Genomic DNA, 20,871 nt, shown 5'->3' with positions numbered 1-20,871 from the left:
TCAGCTCCAAGGTCTCTGATGCCCTCTTCTGAATCAGCAGACTCTTGCACACACATGCACACGTGTACCTAGAATTAAAAATATTGTTTTAAAGATAATACTTATTTTTCTTTTGTATGCATCAGTGTTAGCCTGAATGTGTGTCTGTGCACACATGCATGCAGTGCCCGTGGAGGCCAGAAGAGAGTGTTAGGTCACCTGGGACTGGGTTACAGATGGCTGTGAGCTGCCATGTGGGAGCTGATTGAACCAGGTCCTCTGAAAGAGTGGCCAGTGCCCTTAACACTGGAGTCATCTCTCAGCCAGTGCACACACACACACACACACACACACACACACACACACACACACACACACACACACATATATATAGTTGAGAGGGAGATAAAGGAAAACAGGAATGCCCTCTGAAGACTGTTAGTTGGGCAGATAGACACACTGCTGTGTTTTAGGTATTAGTAGGCAATAATATAGGTGATAATATTAGGTGTTTTAGGTATTAGTAGGTTATAGGTGATAATGAGATCTCTCAGTTAAAGACCTGTGGACCACTTAAGTATACTATCACACCATCTGCAAATAGTGATATTTTGATTTCTTTTCCAATTTGTATCCCTTTGACCTCTTCTTGTTGTCTAATTGCTCTGGCTAGGACTTCAAGTACTATGCCTGATATAGCTGTCTCCTGAGAGGCTCTGCCAGAGTCTACAAATACAGAGGCGGATGCTCGAAGCCAACCATTGAACTGAGAACGGGGTCTCCAATGGAAGAGTTAGAGAAAAGACTGAAGTAGCTGACGGGGTTTGCAACCCCATAAGAAGAACACAATATCAACCAACCAGACCCCCCCAGAGCTCCCAGGGACTAAACCACCATTCCAAGAGTACACACGGATGGACCTATGGCTCCATCCGCATGTGTAGCAGAGGATGGCCTTGTTGGGTATCAATGGCAGGAGAAACCCTTGGTCCTGAGAAGGCTTGATGCCCTAGTGTAGAGGAATGCCAGAGCAGGGAGGTGGGAGGGAGTGGGTGGGTGGGTGGGGGGAAGGAGCACCCTCATAGAAGATGGGGGATGGGATGGGATAGCATCTGGAGGGGAAACCAGGAAAGGGGATAACATTTTAAATGTATATATAAAAAAATCCAATAAAAGAAAAAAAATACCTGTGGACCTAAGATGAACAGTACGGAAGCCATTGTAATGAAGTTATTTATTATAGAATGGAGGAATCCTAATAGAGAGGCAGGAGCTCAGGGTCAGAACACACCCAGATACCAAATTCTCAGCACAGAGGAGAGGGATGCACGGGGTGGGGATGGGGATGGGACTCTTTGGATAAGACAAAAGACAGAAAGCAGTGTCTCTGCTGAAGTGGTTTTAAGGGGAACTATGCTAGGACAAGTTGGTAGGTCCTGATTGTCGCCAAAAAATGAATTTCGATTGCTGGACCTTGGTGTTTAGTCTCAAGAATGAGTCAGTGGCCAAATAAGGGAATAGACCTTAAGGGCTAGCTTTAAGAATGTAATCTAACAGTTTTTGCGAGGGAGAGGGAAGGGGAAAGGACAAAACCAATCTGTAGTGTTGGGCCTGCTAAAGAGCCCTTCAATCCTCCCACAATGGCACATAGTTAAAAGGGGGTGGGGGTGGGGTGTCCTGGCGTAGCTTAAGAACAGGAAGTAGAAAAGAGGATGAAAAGAGATAGGACTGGCAAGACAGCCCAGTGGGTAAAAGCATTTGCCACCAAGCCTGATGGCCTGAGTTTGACCCAGGACCCTCTCAGTGGAGGTGAGAACCAACTCCTGCAAGTTGACCTCTGGCTTAATGCCACGCCATATGCATGTATGCACTACACAAATAAATAAATGTAAAAATAGTAGGATATGGGTCATTTAGATTCGGGGAAAAGGAAAGTATGCTGGTTGGTTTTTGTCAAGTTGAGAGAAACTAGAGAGTCACTTAGGAAGAGGAAACTTCAATTGCGAATTTGCCTCTGTCAGATTGGCCTGTGGTCACGTCTGTGGAGCATTTTCCTGATTAATGAAGCAATCCAGCATTTCACAGTTCCTGCCTCCGCTCCTGCTTGAGTTCTTGCTGACGCCCTCAGTGTTAGGCATGTGAACCAAGTGTGTCCTTTCCTTCCAAGTTACTCTTGGTTAGTGTTTGTATCACGGCAACAGAAAGCGTGGTGGGCAGGGGAGAATGGGAAAGACAGTGGAGGGAGGGATTGTGTAGAAGAAGGGTAAGACATAATCCAGACCACGAGGATGCAAAGGGCAGAGGAAACAGGCTAATGATGGGAATGTAGAATGTATCGGTTCAGTAGATGGGGATCGATGAGTACATGCCTCTTAGGCATTCATTTGACCTATGCAAGGAAGATTACTATTTTATAAGACCTGTTGAATGTTTTCTCCAAGGTCGGGGACCCTCCCTCTTAGCGTGGCATGAGACAAGAGAGCTGACTGTATGCTGGCTGGACACGTGTAATTCTGTCCTTTAACCCTCCACTGTCAGGGTCTGGTTCTTAGAAGATGATCAGAAATATCATTAAAGATATTTATAGAGGACATTACAGGTTCAGAAGGCTGAGAACACAGGAGTTCAAGACCAGCATGGGCAACAGTGATTCCCCATTTCAGAGACAGGCAAGACTGGCTGGCTGGCTGGCCGACTGCATGTGAGTAAATTCAGGTAAATCTGTGTTGGATGTTGTACACGTATCAGGTATTTCTGATATCCAGGAATAGTATTTATAGTTTTGCACCATCATAGGGATACAGTATCTGATTGTGGAAAATAGGTTGTGCATAAGAAGGTCTGGAAAGAAACACAGTGGGTTCTCCCTGGGAGCTGTGGGCACCACCTTCACTTCTACAGTGCCTTTATGCCCTCTGGATTTTCTGTGGTGGACAAAGCGTTTACCTTTATAGTTTAAAAAGGTAGTTTTGTGGTGTTTTGTTCTTAAAGTGGGCAGATGCTATTCAGCAGGAAGCAGACAGTGGAGTGAGGATCGAGGTGCAGAGAGCTAGACACAGTATGGCTCAGGAGGCTCTCGGATGGAAAGGGTCACTAGTTCAGAAAGGGACTTGTGCTGGGAAGGATGAGAAAAACAGATGGAGTGGGGACTCTTGTAGTAAAGGTCTCGAGAGTTTCACACAGCCACTGTTGGGCGTATGCAGGCTCTGGGGTCGGGGCGGACAACAAGGAATGACTCCATCTCCTTGTAGTTGAACCATGAGATTCTAGGAGCTTTTTAAAACCTTTATTAAAAACTGGCCAGGTTCCAAAGATTTATTTATAAATTTGTAATTTTTTTTACTCTCAGAAAAATTTTCCCATGGAACTAATGTTACAAATGGTAATTAGGAGCTCAGCCAGCCTGCAAAACTCAGTGTCAGTCTGTCCTCGGTTCCTCTATCACCTTCTCAGCACCTGGATTTCTTCCCAAGATCACAGCTCTCCTGTTTGCTGTGTCGACCACTCAGGGCTGCAGGGTAGACATGCTTCCAGAAGGAGGGTTCCACGTCCATGTCTTCCCTCCCACTCCTCTGTCAGATCCTGCCCTCACCTCGGGCCTGCCCTGCTTTCTGCCCTGAAGATGTGTTCCTAAGAACTTCTCTCTCTCTCTCTGCTCCAAACTGCTCTGCATTTTGGCAAACTTTGGGGATGAGAGGTTGTGGCAGATAAAAAGACCCTCAGCTGTGGGAGCATGGGAGCCACAGTATCCTGAGCCAAGTGACTTGGTCTAGTGTTGTTACTCCGCTTTGGAAAAGCCTGGAAACTCTGGTGCCCTTGGCATGGCCTGCCATTCAGTCCCCGTGTCAGGACCACATAAAAAGCAGTGCACATAAAGAAAGAAGTGTCTGCATTGGGAAGGACCCATCCTTGTCAGAAGAGCTGCAGGCGTGAATTCCCAAGCCATTGGGTCTGATTCTGAAAAAGCTCAGCACTAAAATAGATCAGGTTACGTCTGTTTTGTTGTGGTGAGGCTCAGGGGCCCCTCAGATTTGCTTCTAATATGGAAACCAAATCAGTGGCTCTGTGGTAAGCAAGCTTTGTGGACCAAAATGCCAATCAGTACAAAGTGTAATGCTAACTTACTCATTCTTTTAGGTCTACTGAGCACTTACAAAATTTAACATACAATTTCAATACATTAAAAAATACTGATATTGGGCTGGAGATGGCTCAGTGGTTAAGGCGCTGACTGTTCTTCAGAGGTCCTGAGTTCAATTCCAGCCACCATGGTGGCTCAACCATCTGTAATGAGATCTGATGCCCCTCTTCTGTGTGTCTGAAGACAGCTACAGTGTAGTCATATGCATTAAATAAATAATATTTAAAAAAGGAGAAATACAGTATTGATAAACTGATATGTGGAGACTTGGTATCCCTGGAATGCTATTGTGTCTCCTTTTTCCTTTTGGAGACTTAAAATTGGCACACACACACACACACACAAAACCCCCTTAGATTTGCCTTTCCTGTGTCACAACAACCAAAAGTGTAATACCCTACGTTTGTTTTTAAAGGGATTAAATAAGACATTTTGAGGGGCTATCTTAAGAACCACTAGTTGTTAGTCACCTAGGTTTTTAAACAGGACATGGGAGGAAAGGACATTGTTTGCCTCAGAAAGAGCTTCTTCCAGCCAAGGTCATCGGCTCCTGCCCTGTGTCATGAGGGGAAAAGAAGCAAGGTGACTGGGTATTGCAGTAAAATAAAGAGCAGAACCAGTTGTCAGGGGCTGCATGGTGACTTTGGTCATCATTGTGGGACATTCAGGGAACTATGGGAGAGAGGTGTTCATGGGTTTCCCAAGGGCCATGAGAAGATGAGCTGTAGGACTATGCACACAGCTTGTCGCAAGTACTGACTATTAGGGGCTGTGTGCTCTGCAGTTCACTCCACAGGGCTCCAGCATCTGAAGTAATGGATTGAGCATTAACAATACAAGAGATCTGCAGTAGAACCCTGCTGCCTTAATGGATTAAGCTTTGTGAAGGCGTTTTTGGACCCAGCCAGAGACAAAAGGCGTTAAGCGTCAGCGTTACACCTATTGTCTAAGTTTGACCAACAAAACAGATGGCTCAGGGTTGAGGCACTTGGTTGTGGGGAGACTCAAGTGCCTATGTGTGTGTTATGTGTGTGTGTGTGTGTGTGTGTGTGTGTGTGTGTATGTGTGTGTGCACATGCGTGTGTGTGTGCATGTGTGTATATGTGTGTGTGTGTGTGCATGTGTGTGTGTGGCGCATGCGCGTTGGGGATTTTTGTTGTTGTTTTTTCAGGCAGGGGTTTCCCTGTGTAGCCCTAGCTGTTCTGGAATTTTGCTTTGTGAACCAGGCTGACCTTGGGTGGACCACCTCTGCCTCTCAAGTGCTGGTGTGTGCCACAACACCTGGATCTAAAGAATATCTTTACTTTGGAATAATTTTGAAAACCTTATAGATGGTGCTGATTCTGTTTGCCCTCTCATTTTGAATTTTCTGGAAGAAAAAATATCCTTTTCCCCATTACTTATTCATCCTATTAATTACTTTTTTTTAGCATGGGACTAATGAGTTATAGCCAGTTGTCACATGTGTCTTGTTTCTAGCCTGTTCTCTTAGATCAGTTCTGTGTCTCTTTACATGTTCCTTTCCATTTGTTTTGATCGTTTTGTTTTTCAAGACAGGGGTCTTAACATATAACTCTGGCTGTCCCTAGAACTCACTCGTAGACCAGGTAACCTTGAACATACAGAATCAATCTGTCTTTGTCTCCAAGTGCTGGGACTAGGTGTTTTTCCCTATGTGGCTTCATTTGTTTGGCTATTTTTGTTGTTTTGTGGGTTTTTCTTTTTTTAACAGTTCTTACTTTTGGAATAACTTGATGTCCCTGGTCCTTCTTGTGTCCCTGTGCCTTGTAGATCTGCTGGAATCAGTAGCACACCTTAGGTAGCAAAAAAGTTCACATGCTAGAAGGTAGTATTTAGGGCAATCGTGAGACAGTGTGCCTCGCTACCTAGTACTACTGATTCCAGCCTGTCAAATAATTGAGAGGGCTGTGTGCATGGACCCCTGATGTCCTGGTTGATGTTGTTTTTTCCCTCTTTATAAGCCAAGTTTTAACAAGTGCTGTGGCTTTTAAAGTAAATGCTGTCAGACTTACAGCCATCATCCGACAGATCTTGACACCAGAAGGAACACTGTTAGATAGCCTACATGTCCCTTTATGGACTGACTGAACTCTCATCTGTCCACTGATCACTAAAGATTAATCACTTCCCCCAGGGTGCCCTGTGGTGAGTTATCTCTGAGAGATCTTTGAGGCCTGAGATTCAAAACCAAAATTCTATTCATGTGTCATCCTGGACTGAAGGAGATTTTTTAAGGAAAAGAACTACCAGAAGCTGAAGTTAGTACCTCAATGACCTCACCTCCCACCTCTGTCTGACCCTCCCCCAACCGCGCCCCCCAGCCCACCAGTTAGCAGCAATACTTGTGTGGGGTTTCCAAATTTCGAGTCCCTAGACAGGCTGCATCAGCTCTCTAGGGCGTGTTAAACACCAGTATCTCAAGACCCATCCATTTCCAACTGTGAAAACTTTGAGGCAGTGAGGGTCAGTAGTCTCTGACTCTGATAGACAGTTGAGAACCTCTACTCTTCAAAAGAGACAGGGCTTGGTCAGTTTGATCTAGTGATTTGCAGGCAACCTGGGGCTTCATTTGGATTTCCTGCTAGGGCTCTGGGGACCAAACTGACTGGTCAACCAGGGACAGACAAGGCTTCAAGTGCAGCCACAGGGTTCAAGGACTGTTTTCTTTTGCTTTCTGTGTTTGTAATTTTGATCCACAGAGAATGGAAAATTTCTGTCTTGGATATCTGAGGCAATGTGTTTTTATCTCTTAGGGACCAAACAGGAAAGTTAATGAAACATGGCTTTGTCTGTGCTCTTTTTGTTATAAAAATCAAAACAAACCATCAGTAAATTTGTGATTGCTTTTCAGTAATAACATTTTTGAAAATTTTGTGTTTGCTCATCTGTTATATTTCTAAGGTGTATAAATACCATATGTATGTATGTTTTATTAATGTATGTATGGAATGACAGGAATGGTTGGGCAGTGTTTCTACGTGGATAAATATGTCTTCAAATCCCTAGGCCCATTTTTGTCCAGGGTACATCTCTGATCTCATATTCTCCCCCTACATTTACTCCCTTCCGCTTTCGGTGGCCTCTTTGTGCTCCCTAACCCTACAACTGACATCCTCAAAGAGACACTCGACTCAAACGTCCACACACTCCATTTCAAATACAGGGGCCCGTCTGTCCCAGTGCCCCCTTCATTTATATTTTTTTCTCTTTGTGATTGAGCTTCTGGCGTGTGTGTGTGTGTGTGTGTGTGTGTGTGTGTGTGTGTGTGTGTGCACTAGAATATAAATCATAATAGCACAGATTTTTACCTGCCCCTTATATTGCCTAAAGTGTCCTGTACGCACAGTAGATACTCAGTTCCTGTCTGCTGGGTGAGCAGATAAGGGCCACATGCATTTATGGCCGATGGTCACTGTGAACACTGTAACTGGTATTTTTTTTTATTATCACTGCTGAAACTGAGCAAGTTTAGCCAATCTTCTTCTCTTTGGAAAAGGCCACTAAGAAGTAAATTATTGCCTTTACCCCCTACTTTCCATTTTAGAGGTAGAGTATCTACTGAGCTCAGTTTATCTTGCTGCTGTCTACCTTTTGGGGGGGAAGGGGATGGGACAGCATTATGTGGAGTGTGTCCTTGGTGGGTCACTTCAGATCAGTGGCTCCCTGGTTTTGCACAGGCCTAGGGGTGGACATTTGTATTAGGGGAACAACAGAGATGTGTGCAGATAAAGCTAGGTCAAAACAGTGGTTGAGAATGGTCAATTTTATGTCCTTTCTATTTCCCCCCATTTGTGGGGATGGGGTACTAGGTTCCCAAAAGTGCAATCTAGCCTGCAAAGCAGACCTCACCCTGAGGTATGATGGTTCATCCTGTCATCCCAGCAGTGGAGGTTTCTGTAAGCTCAAAGCCAGCCTGGGATACATCACTTTGTGGCCTGGATGAAGAGGGAGGGAAAGAGGGAAAAGAAAAAGAGACTTTAGAGGTCAGTGTGGGTGTTTTCAAACAGGCCTGCAGCTGACCCTAACACTAAGGTCCCCGGGGAACTCAGCAGCTGTGCTTCTGTCTGTCCTGTAAGAACTATTGAGAAGGCTCTCCCTCCCCCTAACAACCTTTGTCAGGACTTCTGGCCCCCTGGGTACAGCTGAATTGCTCTAAAAGGCCACTTTTGAGGGATGTTGGGACATGAACCAAATGGTAGAGCCCGGCCTGAGTCGTCACATCTGCCAGACACTGCCACTTGTTTTCTAATTCGCCCCTCCAATCAGATGCCCTGGTGCTGTAATACTGCACATTATCGCATTCAAAATGGGGCAAATGAGGGGCAGTGCAGTTATCTTCTCTGACCACGTGACACCTGCTGCCCCTTGGCTGGGGGTCACAGTGCTATTGAGATCAAAAACCTAGAAGAGGGAAAAGAGCAGGTCATTTAGGAGCAGTCCTGTGGGTGGCTTTGCACAGAGGGCCAGATTCTCTTGGATCAGTAAGGACATCCCTTACTGTGTAAATGAAAACTGTCAGGGGTTTTATAAGGCCTCACAATCTGGGAACTTTTGTTGAGAAGTCAATGAACTGTGGTAGAACCCTGAGACCCTGGCAGCTCTAACTTGGTTTCTTCACAGCACCTTGGAACACCAGCAACCCCAATCTAGTAATGGCAGGAGCTGGTGAAGGCAAGATTCAGGCTCCCACCTGGACCGGAGATTTCTTATTGTTTGATCTGTGTAGCAGTTTTAGGAACCACCACTTCCTAAACCGTACCAGCTTTGTCTCTGGGACATTGATGAAAAAATGCCTGTGGCGCTTTCTTGTTCTAAATTTGGTGCAGAGATGGTAGCCAAATAAACAAACACAAGCATTGAGAAGGAAAAAGCTAGGGTGTTCTTTCTGACCCTGACAGGCTCAGGCGCACTGGGATGGGTGCAGGGAGAGTATGTGCATCAGGAGGGCGGGGTGACTCCAGGCCCTCACACTCCTCACTGCCTGGGGCTCTGTGTGGTGGGGATTCAAGCTGAGGGGAATGGGGCTGCCTGCCTGGAGTTTGAGACAGGTTTCATCCCCTCAGGACTGGCAGCAAAAACTCCAGACTTATTTGGGAAACTTTGTGTAACTATCAGGTGACCTCTAAACTAATAAGAATTTCAGCGGTAACCAAATGCATGACAATACTAAAAGTAATTATATGCCCAAAATTACATAAAAATGTAATTAAATGGACACACCTAGAAAAAGCAAAAATTACTAAAAGGGGGCAAAATAATGTTTTAAAAATCGATAAACACTTAAGGAGAATGAGAACTAGTCCTTTACAACTCTCAAGGCAGAGGGAAGGGCCGGAGATGTAGCTCAATGTAAAGTGTGGACCTAGTACAGTTTAGGATGTGGGTTTGTGTCCCCAGTAAGGCAAAGAAAAAGGAAGGAAAGAAAGAACAAAGACCCTTTCAAGCAAGGGCTTCTAGGTCTTACAGGTGATGACACAGACATAAACCTAACACTTGCTGAGGCAGAAAGGTTGGGGTTGAGGGCCAGCCTGGGCTACATAGTGAGATTCCCATTTCAAAAACTTCCTGATTCCCTTTAATGAGATTGTATTATCTTTACCAAGCAAGGAAAAACATCAAAACAAAACAAAACAAACAAACAAAAAAAACCTACAGCCTCTCATCCCTCATAAAGACAAATTCAGGAGTCCTGAGACTGAGAGGGTCAATGTGAGTGAGGGACAGAACGAACAGAGAGACTACTGTTGAAACCTCTCCTACTCCCTCCTGCTCCAGTCTAAGAGGCTGAGATTCTCCGACAGGCGCTCTATCCTCTAGCAGTACCCACAGAGCTGAGAGCTGCTGTGCAAATAACTCAAATCCTTAAGCCTTCTGTTTCTGTTTCCAGAGCATCAGAGAGGGGTGGGGGGAGGGCGGGCAGCTAGATCCATCACCTGCACCTTCCTGCTCAGTAGTACCTCCAGAGTCCTCCTTCTTTCCTCTGTCCCTGGACCAAGCTCTTCCACAATCCCCATTCTGAAAACCCAGCCATCTCATGCCATACATGACCTTACATTTATTGACTCCATTTTCCCTACCTCGCATTAAAACTTTCTGGATTTATCTACTTTTAATTATGTTTTAATGCGTTAATTGGTTAAATTATTCATATAGAAGGTAAAAATTTCTGCCTAAAATGTACTTAAAATGATTTTTTAAGATTTTTTTTTATATATAATTACATTGTAGCTGTCTTCAGACACACACCAGAAGGGGGGCATCAGATCTCATTACAGATGGTTGAGCGCTACCATGTGGTTGCTGAGATTTGAACTCAGGACCTCTGGAAGAACAGTCAGTACTCTTAACCACTGAACCATCTCTCAGCCAAAAGTATTTAATGAAAGGTATCTATTTCTTTGCTGGCTAATTTTTTGTTAAACACACAACTAAGTAATCTGGAAGGAGGAATCTCAATTGAAAATGCCTCCCATAAGATCCGACTGTAGGCATTTTCCTAATTAGTAGCTAATGTGGAGGCCCAGTCCCCCATTGTGGGTGGGGCCACCCTAGGCCTAGTGGTCTAGGTTCTGTAAGAAAGCAGGCTGAGCAAGCCCTTAGGAGCAAGCAGTAAGCAGCACCCCCTCCATGTCCTCTGTCATCAGCTCCTGCCTGAGGTTCCTACCCTTTTGAGGTTCCTGTCCTGCCTTCCTTTGATGATTGGACTACATTGTGGAAGTGTAAGCCAAATAAATCCTTTCCTCCAACTTGCTTTTGTATTTTAAGTCATGGTGCTTCATCATATCAATAGTATTCCTAAGACGCAACTGTTCACCAAAAGGTTTTAGAAGGGTGACAAACTATGAATGTCTGAGTCTCTAAAACCACTCCCAGATCCTTTTTGGATGTGTAATTTCAAGTTGGGGGTGGGAACATTCAAAGTGTGTCTGGAACATGTCAGAAGGAAGGAAGCTGTCAGCAACCACTTATCTCATGTGGAAAGACAGGGGCAAAGGTCCCTCCAAATCAAAGATAGGAACATTAGAGACTTCAGATAACAGAAGCTTTGCATGGTTGGTACTAGCACTGCTTTTTAAACAGAAAGTCACCTGCAGAGTTTTAAAGAGGGGTGTGTGTACATGTGCTTATCTGTGAGAGCATTTATCCCCAATCCTATTGACCAATACCTAAGGACCAAATGTTGTGGAAAAGGGTGTGGCAATCCATGATGAATCAGCAAAAAAGCAGTTACTTCTGTGAGCACACAACAAAGGCGGCTGGGGAACTTTTAACCTAGGAGTAACCTGGGCTGATCGATTCAGTATCTTTCTAAATGACCAAATCAAATATACAAAAGGTCTTGGGTGGGGAAGGAAGAAACTTGTGTTTTTTGACAAAATCTCGGGTTGTAATTCAACTTATTATATAACAGAATGCCAGGGAACTCAGGTTCTCAGCCTCTGCCTCCCCAAGTGCTGGGGTTACAGATAGGTGCCCATGCCTCGGCACCCAGGTCTCCAGGTGGTGTGATAGGAAGCACAAGCTGCTAAGAACTCCAGCTCGACTCTTCCTGCCTCAACTGCCTGACTGAAGAGACAGAATGCTGCTGTGCTGTGGGCAGTACCTGCATCGACTTTAGGGTAAAATGCTATGCTGCCAGTCTCTAGTCTCTTAATTGGCATAGCATCTTAAGTACCAGATGGTTTCCTACATGTGTAGCCTGTATACTTTACATACATTGGTTTCTAAAAAGCTAACTGTATTTTTCTAAAATTTGTGTCTGTTTTCTTTGCTTGTTTTCTTCAAGGTGGAAGTAGCCCAGGCTCACCTTGAGCTCACTGTGTTAGCTGGCCTTAAATTTGAAATCCTCATACCTTAGTCTTCAAGTGCTGTGTCCTGTGCCATACAGCCAACTTTTATAAAATTCACTTTGTAGATTTGTGTATATAAATGAAATTTTGCAGACTTGCCCTTTCTTCAGGAGAGGCGAGGGAGGTATAAACAGGGTCTTGCTATACAGCTGGCCTGAAACTCGGTGTGTAGGCTAGCCTCAGACTCCTGATGCTCCTCTATCCCCAACTGCTGGGATTACAGGCCTGCACCACCACACTTAACCACATGCAGGAACTTATCATCTTCCAAAGCATCAGACTTTCTCTCTAAATATGTATCTCTCTTTTGGGACATTGTTTTTAGGTTATGTGAAAGAAATGTTTCCTCACCTCTAAGGTTAACCAGGAACACTGACTTGAAGAGGATCAATGGATTCTGCACCAAGCCACAGGAAAGTCCCAAAGCTCCAACCCGTAAGTTTTTATTGATTTCTCTATTTATGGAATAAGCGGCCTCCATCCCTACTCCTTAGAATTATGTACAATCTGAAGATCCAGAAGAGGCGGGGTCACGGAGCTCTGCCTTTCCGACTGTGCATGTTCTTGGTTGTGTTCACAGTGCACAACAAAGCGTGGCCATGTGTGTGATGTGGCTGCAGGAGGCAAACATCAGCTGTCTTCTCAACCATTCTCATTTTGTTTCTTGAGACGCGGTCTCTCTGAATATGGTTTGCAGACTGGCAAATGCCTCTGCTACTTCTTTTTTATTTGGAAGGTCCTGGGATTGAACTCATGTCTGAGGTCATCTCAGCCACATCAGCTATTATGTTTGGAATAAAATATATAATGAGTTCTAGGTTTGGCACCAGCCTCAGCCATATCTCTTCTACATACCTGAGGCTCAAGTAGCTCTCATCCCTGCCACCACTGTGGGAAGGAGGTGGTGCACAGTTGTGGCGTAGCAGCTGTGAGTGCCATTAGGCATCTCGGTGACTCACCCTCCACAGAAACTTATCTTTCCTCCTTACTTATGGGACCTCGGGGGACATTGATTCATTGACTTGAACAAATCCAAGATGGCGTTTGTGCCTTTCTCTCTAACTAGTTATCTTCATAGCTTGTTTTGGCTAACTTACTGTTGATCTTAAATCCTCCTCCAGGTTTGAGGTTTTTCCAGGAATCCTCCCTCTTAACTCTGGTTCAGAACCTACCCACTCTTTTACATCGGTGCCCCTCCTGCTTGGATGTTTTGCCCCTCTATACTCTTCCCGTGCTCTCTTTCCATCCGATTGTGAGACTGAGGTGAACAGTGCCTTTCTGGCTTCAGTCCAGGGCCAGATGTGGTAATGGAATCTGTATGCACTGCTTGCTCTGGTGTGGTAAGTTAGTTAAACTGCTTTTGCCTCCCAGCAGGTTGTGCTCTCAGCCACTCCACCAAACGAAAGATGCACACACACACACACATACACACACACACATACACACACACATACACACACACACACACACACAGACACACACACATACACACACATACACGCACATACACACACACACGCACACACACACACACATACACACACACATGCACACACATGCACACACACACACACACACACACACACACACACACACACACACACACACATTGTCGCCTTGAGCTCCAAGGCTGGGCAGTTCTTATCCTCCCCTGCTGTAAACATTCCCCTCAGTACTTCTGAGTTAACATCTTTTAAATCTTTTTTTTTTTTAAGACTTATTTATTTTTTATGTATGTGAGTACACTGTACCTGTCTTCAGACACACCAGAAGATGCATAGGATTCCATTACAGGGGTTGAATTGAACTCAGGACCTCTGGAAAGGCAGTCAGTGCTCTTAATCACTGAGCTACTCTCCGACCCTAAAATTTATATTTTTCATTTCTGCTACCCAAACACAATTGAGAAGTGGCCCATGTGGCCGCACCACTATCACACACATGGGCCTTTAGATCTGGTCTTTCTTCCTGGTCCATGGTGAGCCCTCTCCTCTCTTTCAGTTCTAGCCTGTACACATCCAAAGGTGTGCCTCAGTGTGCCCTGCCAAGCCATTGACTGTTGGCTCTTTAATTGATCAATCAAAAACCAATTGGAACAGAACCTTCAGTGTTGGGACATGCAGATTCCTGATTGGGGGCTGGATTAATTCAAACAATTAGAACCAATCACCAGTACTTGAAGGCAGCATCAAGCAGATCTCTTTCATAGCTTGGGGTTGAAGGTCTTTTAATGTAATCAGAACTGATACGCCGTTTCCCTTATTGCCCTGGAGCAGGCAGGCCTTGCTAGCCTCCCCCTCATCCTCCCCATGGGCAAAGGCAGGCCTTGGCCTCCCCGCTCATCCTCCCTTTCCACGCCCGCAGTGGCTGGGGCTTGCCTTCTGCCTGAGTCCTCGGGTGCTGTGGAATGCATCGAGAGGCAGGCATTCTGTGCAATCCTACTCATAACACAAAAGTCTGGATCGTACAAGGTCTCCTGCTGTTGTTAAATGAATAACTGAAAGATACAAACAGTATGTTGTCATTGTGATTTGAACATTAACATCTCAAGCCAGATTCCTCTGGTTTTTTCCCACAGAGTCTTACAGACACAGGTGCCTTCCACAAGCCCACAGACTTGAGGAAAGAAGATCCTGCTGTGGTCAGGCCGCTTCAAGAAGGAGGAAGAAGAGATCCCAGAGACAATCTCGTGGAGTGCTGAACTGAGGGGCTATGTGCAGCCTGTACTTCTCGCTGACCTGTAAAAGGAAAGAGCAGAGTGCATTTTGAGTTCTGTTTAAAATCTACTGACCAGATGTAGAACATTCCTCATTCTCTGCATGTTTCCTCTTTGGCAGTACCCAGACTAAGAGTGTTGGAAACGTGTTTGAGTGTGTTCCCTAGTGACTGAAGGATCTGTGGGGTACACTGAAGTTTAGTTACGTCTAGCTCAGAGCAGAGCTAGCGGCAGTGCGCACCCTTTAGTTGGTTTTAAGCTTAGCAGAATGACCGTATGTTCATCCTGCAAAATCCCAAGTATCAGCCTTGAGGAAGTATGGTAGTGTTGTCCTGCTTCAGTCTGGATCTTAAACATCATCCAAATGCCCACAGGTGGTTGGCACTCTTGAAGTCCTTAGAAACACTAGAGGTGAGGCCTGGGCAGGTGGTGCTAGCACATGCCTTAGTCCTGGCACTTGGGAGACAGAGGCAGGTGAATTTCTGAGTTTAGGGCCAGCCTGATTGGTCTAAGTGGGAGTTCAGGACAGCCAGGACCACATACAAAACCCTATCTCAAAACCAAAGGGGGGTAAATGGGGAGACCTTCAGGGATCCTAATGTCCTCTTCAGCCCTTTTTGCTTCCTTCAAGGTAAGTGCTGCCCCACCCACACACTTCGAAGGTATTCTGCCTTCACACAGATGCAAATCTGCAGGTGCATTAATCTTGGACTAAAACCTCAAAGACCCAAGCAAGTCGAATCTCGAACTTCGTCCGACACTGGTCACCTTGGGTATCCCTCCGGTAACCAGGAGGGAGTTTCCCTCTCCAGTGCCTCCTAACCCTTGGCTGCAGTTTGACTCTCAAATTTCTGAGTGACCTCTGCAGGTCCCCCAACCAGGATTTTGCAGCTTCAGTTAGCACTGTTGATACTTTGAACTGAAGACTTAGGGGCTTTATGAATTGCCATGTGTGCTGAGATGTTTAACCATCCCTGGCCTCTACCCTCTTGATGTCCAGCAGGACTCTCTTCAAAGTCACACATCCCTGGGGCAAACTTGTCTCAGGTAGAGCGTTACTCAACCTTGTGCTGAAGGCCCCAACTAGCCAGCATGTGTTGGCCAGGGAGTGACTCCCTGTAGTCATTCTCCTCCTCTCAAGTAAGGGACTTGACTAATTTCCCTGTCAACAAGAGACTATTCCTGGGTGTTCTGGTCTGGTCTCAAGTCACAGTTGAAAAAAAGACCAGGATTTGAGCAACTTTATCTTGTCAGATAGACAGGTTGTATCTGCGTGTTCACTTAGAGCCCTGCTGCCCCTGCTGGTGAGCATTAGAGAGGCACATGTTTGTCACTGGACTCACTCCAAGAGAAAGCCTTGGTCTTCTTAACCCAGCTCTTACTTGGGCCCTGGTTTTTCTGATATTTTAGCAAAAACAAGATGATCTATACCAGGAGGTGGGGGCGTGGGGAAGGGGTGCTGTTCAGTTTGTTCAGCAAACCTTGCCTCCCGATGTCTGGTTCAAAGACCTTCTCAAACTGATACTATCTTGCCTTTTATTTATCATTATTTGAGGATTTCATATGTGTACATAAAATGTAATTTGATTTAATTTAGCCACTTATTCCCTCCAGCTCCTACCACATTTTCCTTCAAATTCATGTGATTTTTTTAAACCAAATGTGTTCCTTTTGAGATAGTTTAAATATGTTTTCCCCTTTGTAAATGGATCTCTCTACGTGTAAACCCGTGCCACTGTTGGGAAGGTAAATAAAGTTAGATTAGTTGACCAATCATATTAAACAGTGTCCTTTTAAGTTGCTTTAAAAACCACGGCTTGCAGAGGTCCAACAGGCTGCATAGAGACTGGAGCTGTGACTGGAGCTCATGTCAAACCGTAAGCAGGGAATAGGATGAAGGTGAAGGAGGGTGAAGTAGGAAGGCATGTGGCTTGGGAACCTCAGAGCCTGCCCCCAGCTAAGACTACACCTCTTAATCCTCCTCACAGTGGCACCCACTGGAAAAAAAAGCCCTGATTGAAGGGCAGAAAGAATGTGGCTCTGTGTCCCTAGCCCAGGGGAGTAGACATGAGCAAGATTCTAGTCTGGGTGGGGCCTCAAACAACAAGGTTTTTAGTTCCTGGGAACCACCCTTTCCCCTGAAAAACTGGACTTGTCAGTGCCAAGCCACTAAGTGCTTGGGGTAGCCGATGTTCCTTCCATGGCATTAAATGATTAGCTTCTTGTTGCCCTTTATCCCACTGTGAGAGCTTCTACAGGACTCTGACCCCATTCCACCTTCCTCTCAAACTCTCTGAAATTCTGTGCTTAATAGCACGTGCTTGGCATAAGTCATCGGCTGGTCCTGACTTTCCGTCTTCTTTATTCCCTCATCCTCAATCCCCCTTAGGGCCCTATCACTGAAAAGAACAGCCTGCAGGTCCAGGTCACCAAGTATTTATTTACTCTAGACTGTGGGAAATATTCTCATTCAAATCCCACCTGTTAAAAATGGTTTTGTTCTTTTGTTTTGTGACCAGCAAGATCTCCAGTGATTTCAGTTAAGCAGTTGAGCATTCACTGTCTTTTAGAATTTGTCCACTTCCTTCCATTCTGCAGGCCCAGCTTCCAGCACCTGGAGAGCTACACACTTCAGCCTCCATTGCTCATCACATCACATCTCGTGTGTTCAGGGTCCTTCTGCCTGGGCTCCTCCAGGGCTGTGTTGACTGTTACCTTTGCTGATGCTTAACGTTATATGCGCTAAGTAACAGGGAAGGACATAAAACACTCCAGTCCCGTTATTTATGGGTAATGTCACACCTGCTGAGTAGACAGACCCCACTTAAAATTCATGTGTCCTGCCTTGCGGGGCTCTCTAGGTACCATCGGTTGAGCCACCTCCTGCCTTCCTTCAGACTCACAAAAGCCTTCTCTCATTCTATTTTAATTTACTATTTAGTGTGTCTTGGGTGGTGCTTGTATTTAGCACCTGTGTCAACATTAGACAACTTGCACGTCCCCTTCCACCACATAGGGGTCCTGGAACCCAGTTCAGGCACCACTGCAGCCTGTGCAGCCTTCTCTTCTAGGGCTCTTAGGCCTCTTGATTCAGCAGAAATTCTCCATGAAAACTTTATAGGTCAGCAATCAGTTACAGGTTCTAGGCACTTCCCAAAGGCACAGGCTCTGTTGTCAAGAAACTCTAATAAAACCCTTCAACAAGATTAACACTATGGGACCATCGGTGAGGTTTTACTGACCAGATGGTCTCAGGCCTTACCAGCTGGAGAAAAGTGGCCTTTTAGTGCATTATTTGAAATGAAGCCTAAGGTTTGTTTTGTTTTTGTTTTGTTTGTTTTTGGGAACAGTCTCTGTGTAGCCCTGGCTATCCTAGAACTTGCTATGTAGAACAGGTTAGCCTTGAACTCCCAAAGCTGCTCCTTCCTCTGCTTGGATTCAAAGGCTTCTGCCATTATTCAGCAAACATGAATTTTTGTCATGAAGTGCACTTTTAGATGAGTTGGTAAAAATGGAAAGACTCTGAATTGGTAACATAGTTTTCTAACCTCCCCCAACCCTAAGTCCAAATTAGAAGTAATCAGGGATGCAGAGATGGCTCTGTGGTTAAAAGCACTGGCTTCTTTACTGCAGATCGGAGTTCAATTTCCAAAACCTACATAAAAAACACAAACTTCTGTAACTCTGGCCCTGGGGATCCAAATCAGTGCCCTCTTCTGGCCTCCTCAGACACTGCATGGATGTGGTGCACAGACACACATGCAGGCAAAACACCATACATAAGAAGTTTAGAACTGGGTGAAGTCAGGCGGTGTGGTGGCACATGCCTCTAGTTCAACACTAGAGACAAAGGCTGGCAGATCTCTGAGTTCAAGAGCTAAACTGGTCTCTAGTGAGTTCAGGACAGCCAGGGCTACACAGAGAAACCCTGTCTCAACCCTCTGTTCCCTCAAAAAGTAGAAAACTAGAGTACACAAAGGATATTCACTCCATGTTTGTTTTCTTTCTGAACCATGTTTTTGCTATAACATAAGCTCATAGCAGAGCCTTTTGAGAGAAGAATGAGTTCAAGGCCAGACTGGGCTAGAAAGCAAGAAGGACCCTATCTCCAAAAAGAACAACCAAAAATATAGAGTTGTAAGCTTGGCCCACCCTCTCCAAGGTAGTACGAGGTCCCTAGGTCCTAGCTTCTTTTTTCTATTTATAGACACCACTGTGTACATCATGATGTACAGAGCGTCTGACCCTGCTACAGGTTTAGAAAGAAAAGAGTTAACAATGTTTTTCTCCCCGTTACTAGGTTTGAGATGCTTGACGCTGCAAAGAACAAGATCCGGGTGAAGGTCAGCTATTTAATGATTGCCCTAACAGTGGCAGGATGCGTCTATATGGTTATTGAGGGCAAGAAGGTGAGAGTGGGCTCCTCTGTCTCTCCACGCCCTCCCCAAAGATGGGGAAAAGTGGTGATTGGCATGTCCATTTGCTCTGAGAACGGGAATACCTCATAGTAATTTATTGGCTCCAAGAATACTTTGTGTTAATTTACTGACTGGATGCTTACTGCACTCTAGGCTCTTCTGAGTGGTGTCCTCTGCACCTACAGCCTTGCTAGAGAGATGCTACCACAGGAGGAGGAAACGGCAGCCTAGGAGGCTTTAGCAGCAGAGAGAGCGAGCTCAGCAGGCAGAGGCCTGATGACATAAGTTCAGTCCCTTCATCCCAGTAGGCGGTAGGAGAGCCCTAACTCCTAAGACTCATCCTGGACTCTTCCACATGCTCCATAGCTCATGTGTGTCCACATGCTCATCCATAGCTCATGTGTGTCTGTGCACTCCATAGCTCATGTGTGTCCACATGCTCATCCATAGCTCATGTGTGCCCACATGCACTCCATAGCTCATGTGTGTCTGTGCCTGCACACACGCAGTAAATAACTTTTTTTTTCTTTTTTCTTTTTTTCGGAGCTGGGGACTGAACCCAGGGCCTTGCGCTTGCTAGGCAAGTGCTCTACCACTGAGCTAAATCCCCAACCCAGTAAATAACTTTTTAAAGTAGTCTTGGCACCTTGCCCACAGTCACGCATCTCCCTAATGACAGAATTTGAACCTAGACATAACTGAGGTGAGAGTGAAATTCCTCCTCGGTACATAATGTGTTCTACAGCACAACTGTTAAGCTCCCTTACTGGATGTGAGAACCTGAGAGAGAAGCTTTCTCATCGACAGGCTTTACAATGAAGGCCCTGAAGCTTACACATACACCGTACACCTTCCAAAACTCACATAGTAAGTAAAAAGACAAAAACTTAAAAAGAAAAAATTGAAATGTCCTATTAAACCGTCTTGTTATTAAGATATGGTTACTTTGGAGGCTGGAGAGATGGCTCAGTGGTCAGGCCCTCTTACCGCCTTTGTAGAGCATACCTGGGTTCAGTTCCCAGCACCCATGTGGCAGTTCACAACCATCTGTAACTCCAGTTCCTCGGAACCTTTTTAAAGAAGGGCTTGTCAACTGATCTTCTCCTGAGCAACTCCAGAGTGAGAAGGAAGTGAGCTGGTGACTCTGCACGCCCTGCAGTCACATAAAAGCACTAGCCATTTCAGTCTGGCCTCCGAGGAGCACAAAGGGTCAAGGGTGCTGACCTGGGTGAAGTCCTCTTGAAAATGAGCCTGTCCCACTTCACTTTTCCCATCTCCCCATTTGACCTCTGACCTCCCATTCATGGTTCTCAGACTAAAACCTTTAGAAGCCTGTGCACAGGCACATGGGTTCTAGAACTCCAAGAAATGGCTGGCTGATGTTAAAGATCTTTGAAACAAATTACCCAGGACATCCTCCAGCACCTTCAAGAATTGTGTGCTAGAATAGAAAAGCCTTTGAGCTAAGATCACTCAGAAGAGATAAGTTAGTTACTAGCTTGCTTTGTCCTTACTGTTGACAGTTGTTTCCGTCAGTCTTCTCCCCCACAGAATTCTTCACATGTGAAGTAATGCGGATGTCAGAAAAATCCCAGCTTCTGGGGCTGCTAGATCTTTATGACATAAACACTGATCTGACCCATTAGCTCCCACAAGTTTTAACAGTTCCCATTGAGAAGCCAAGGAAAGGAGGCTGCTCCCATGCCAGCTGCTTTGGTGGGTGAAGTTCAGGGATGATTCTTGTGT

At 45.4% G+C, this 20,871-nt stretch overlaps 1 protein-coding gene and 1 pseudogene across 1 annotated transcript in view; both read left to right on the top strand.

The window, feature by feature from the left end:
- Nucleotides 1–20,871, top strand: part of LOC116898817 (protein FAM162A-like) — a 232,486-nt gene that overhangs the window by 4,658 nt on the left and 206,957 nt on the right.
- On the top strand, nucleotides 5,552–19,527 carry LOC116898820 (annotated as a pseudogene).

The sequence above is a fragment of the Rattus rattus genome, chromosome 4, assembly GCF_011064425.1.
Source record: "Rattus rattus isolate New Zealand chromosome 4, Rrattus_CSIRO_v1, whole genome shotgun sequence".
Lineage (NCBI taxonomy): Eukaryota > Metazoa > Chordata > Mammalia > Rodentia > Muridae > Rattus > Rattus rattus.
The sequence above is the reverse complement of the archived record's forward strand: the minus strand, read 5'-3'. Positions and strand labels throughout refer to the sequence as shown.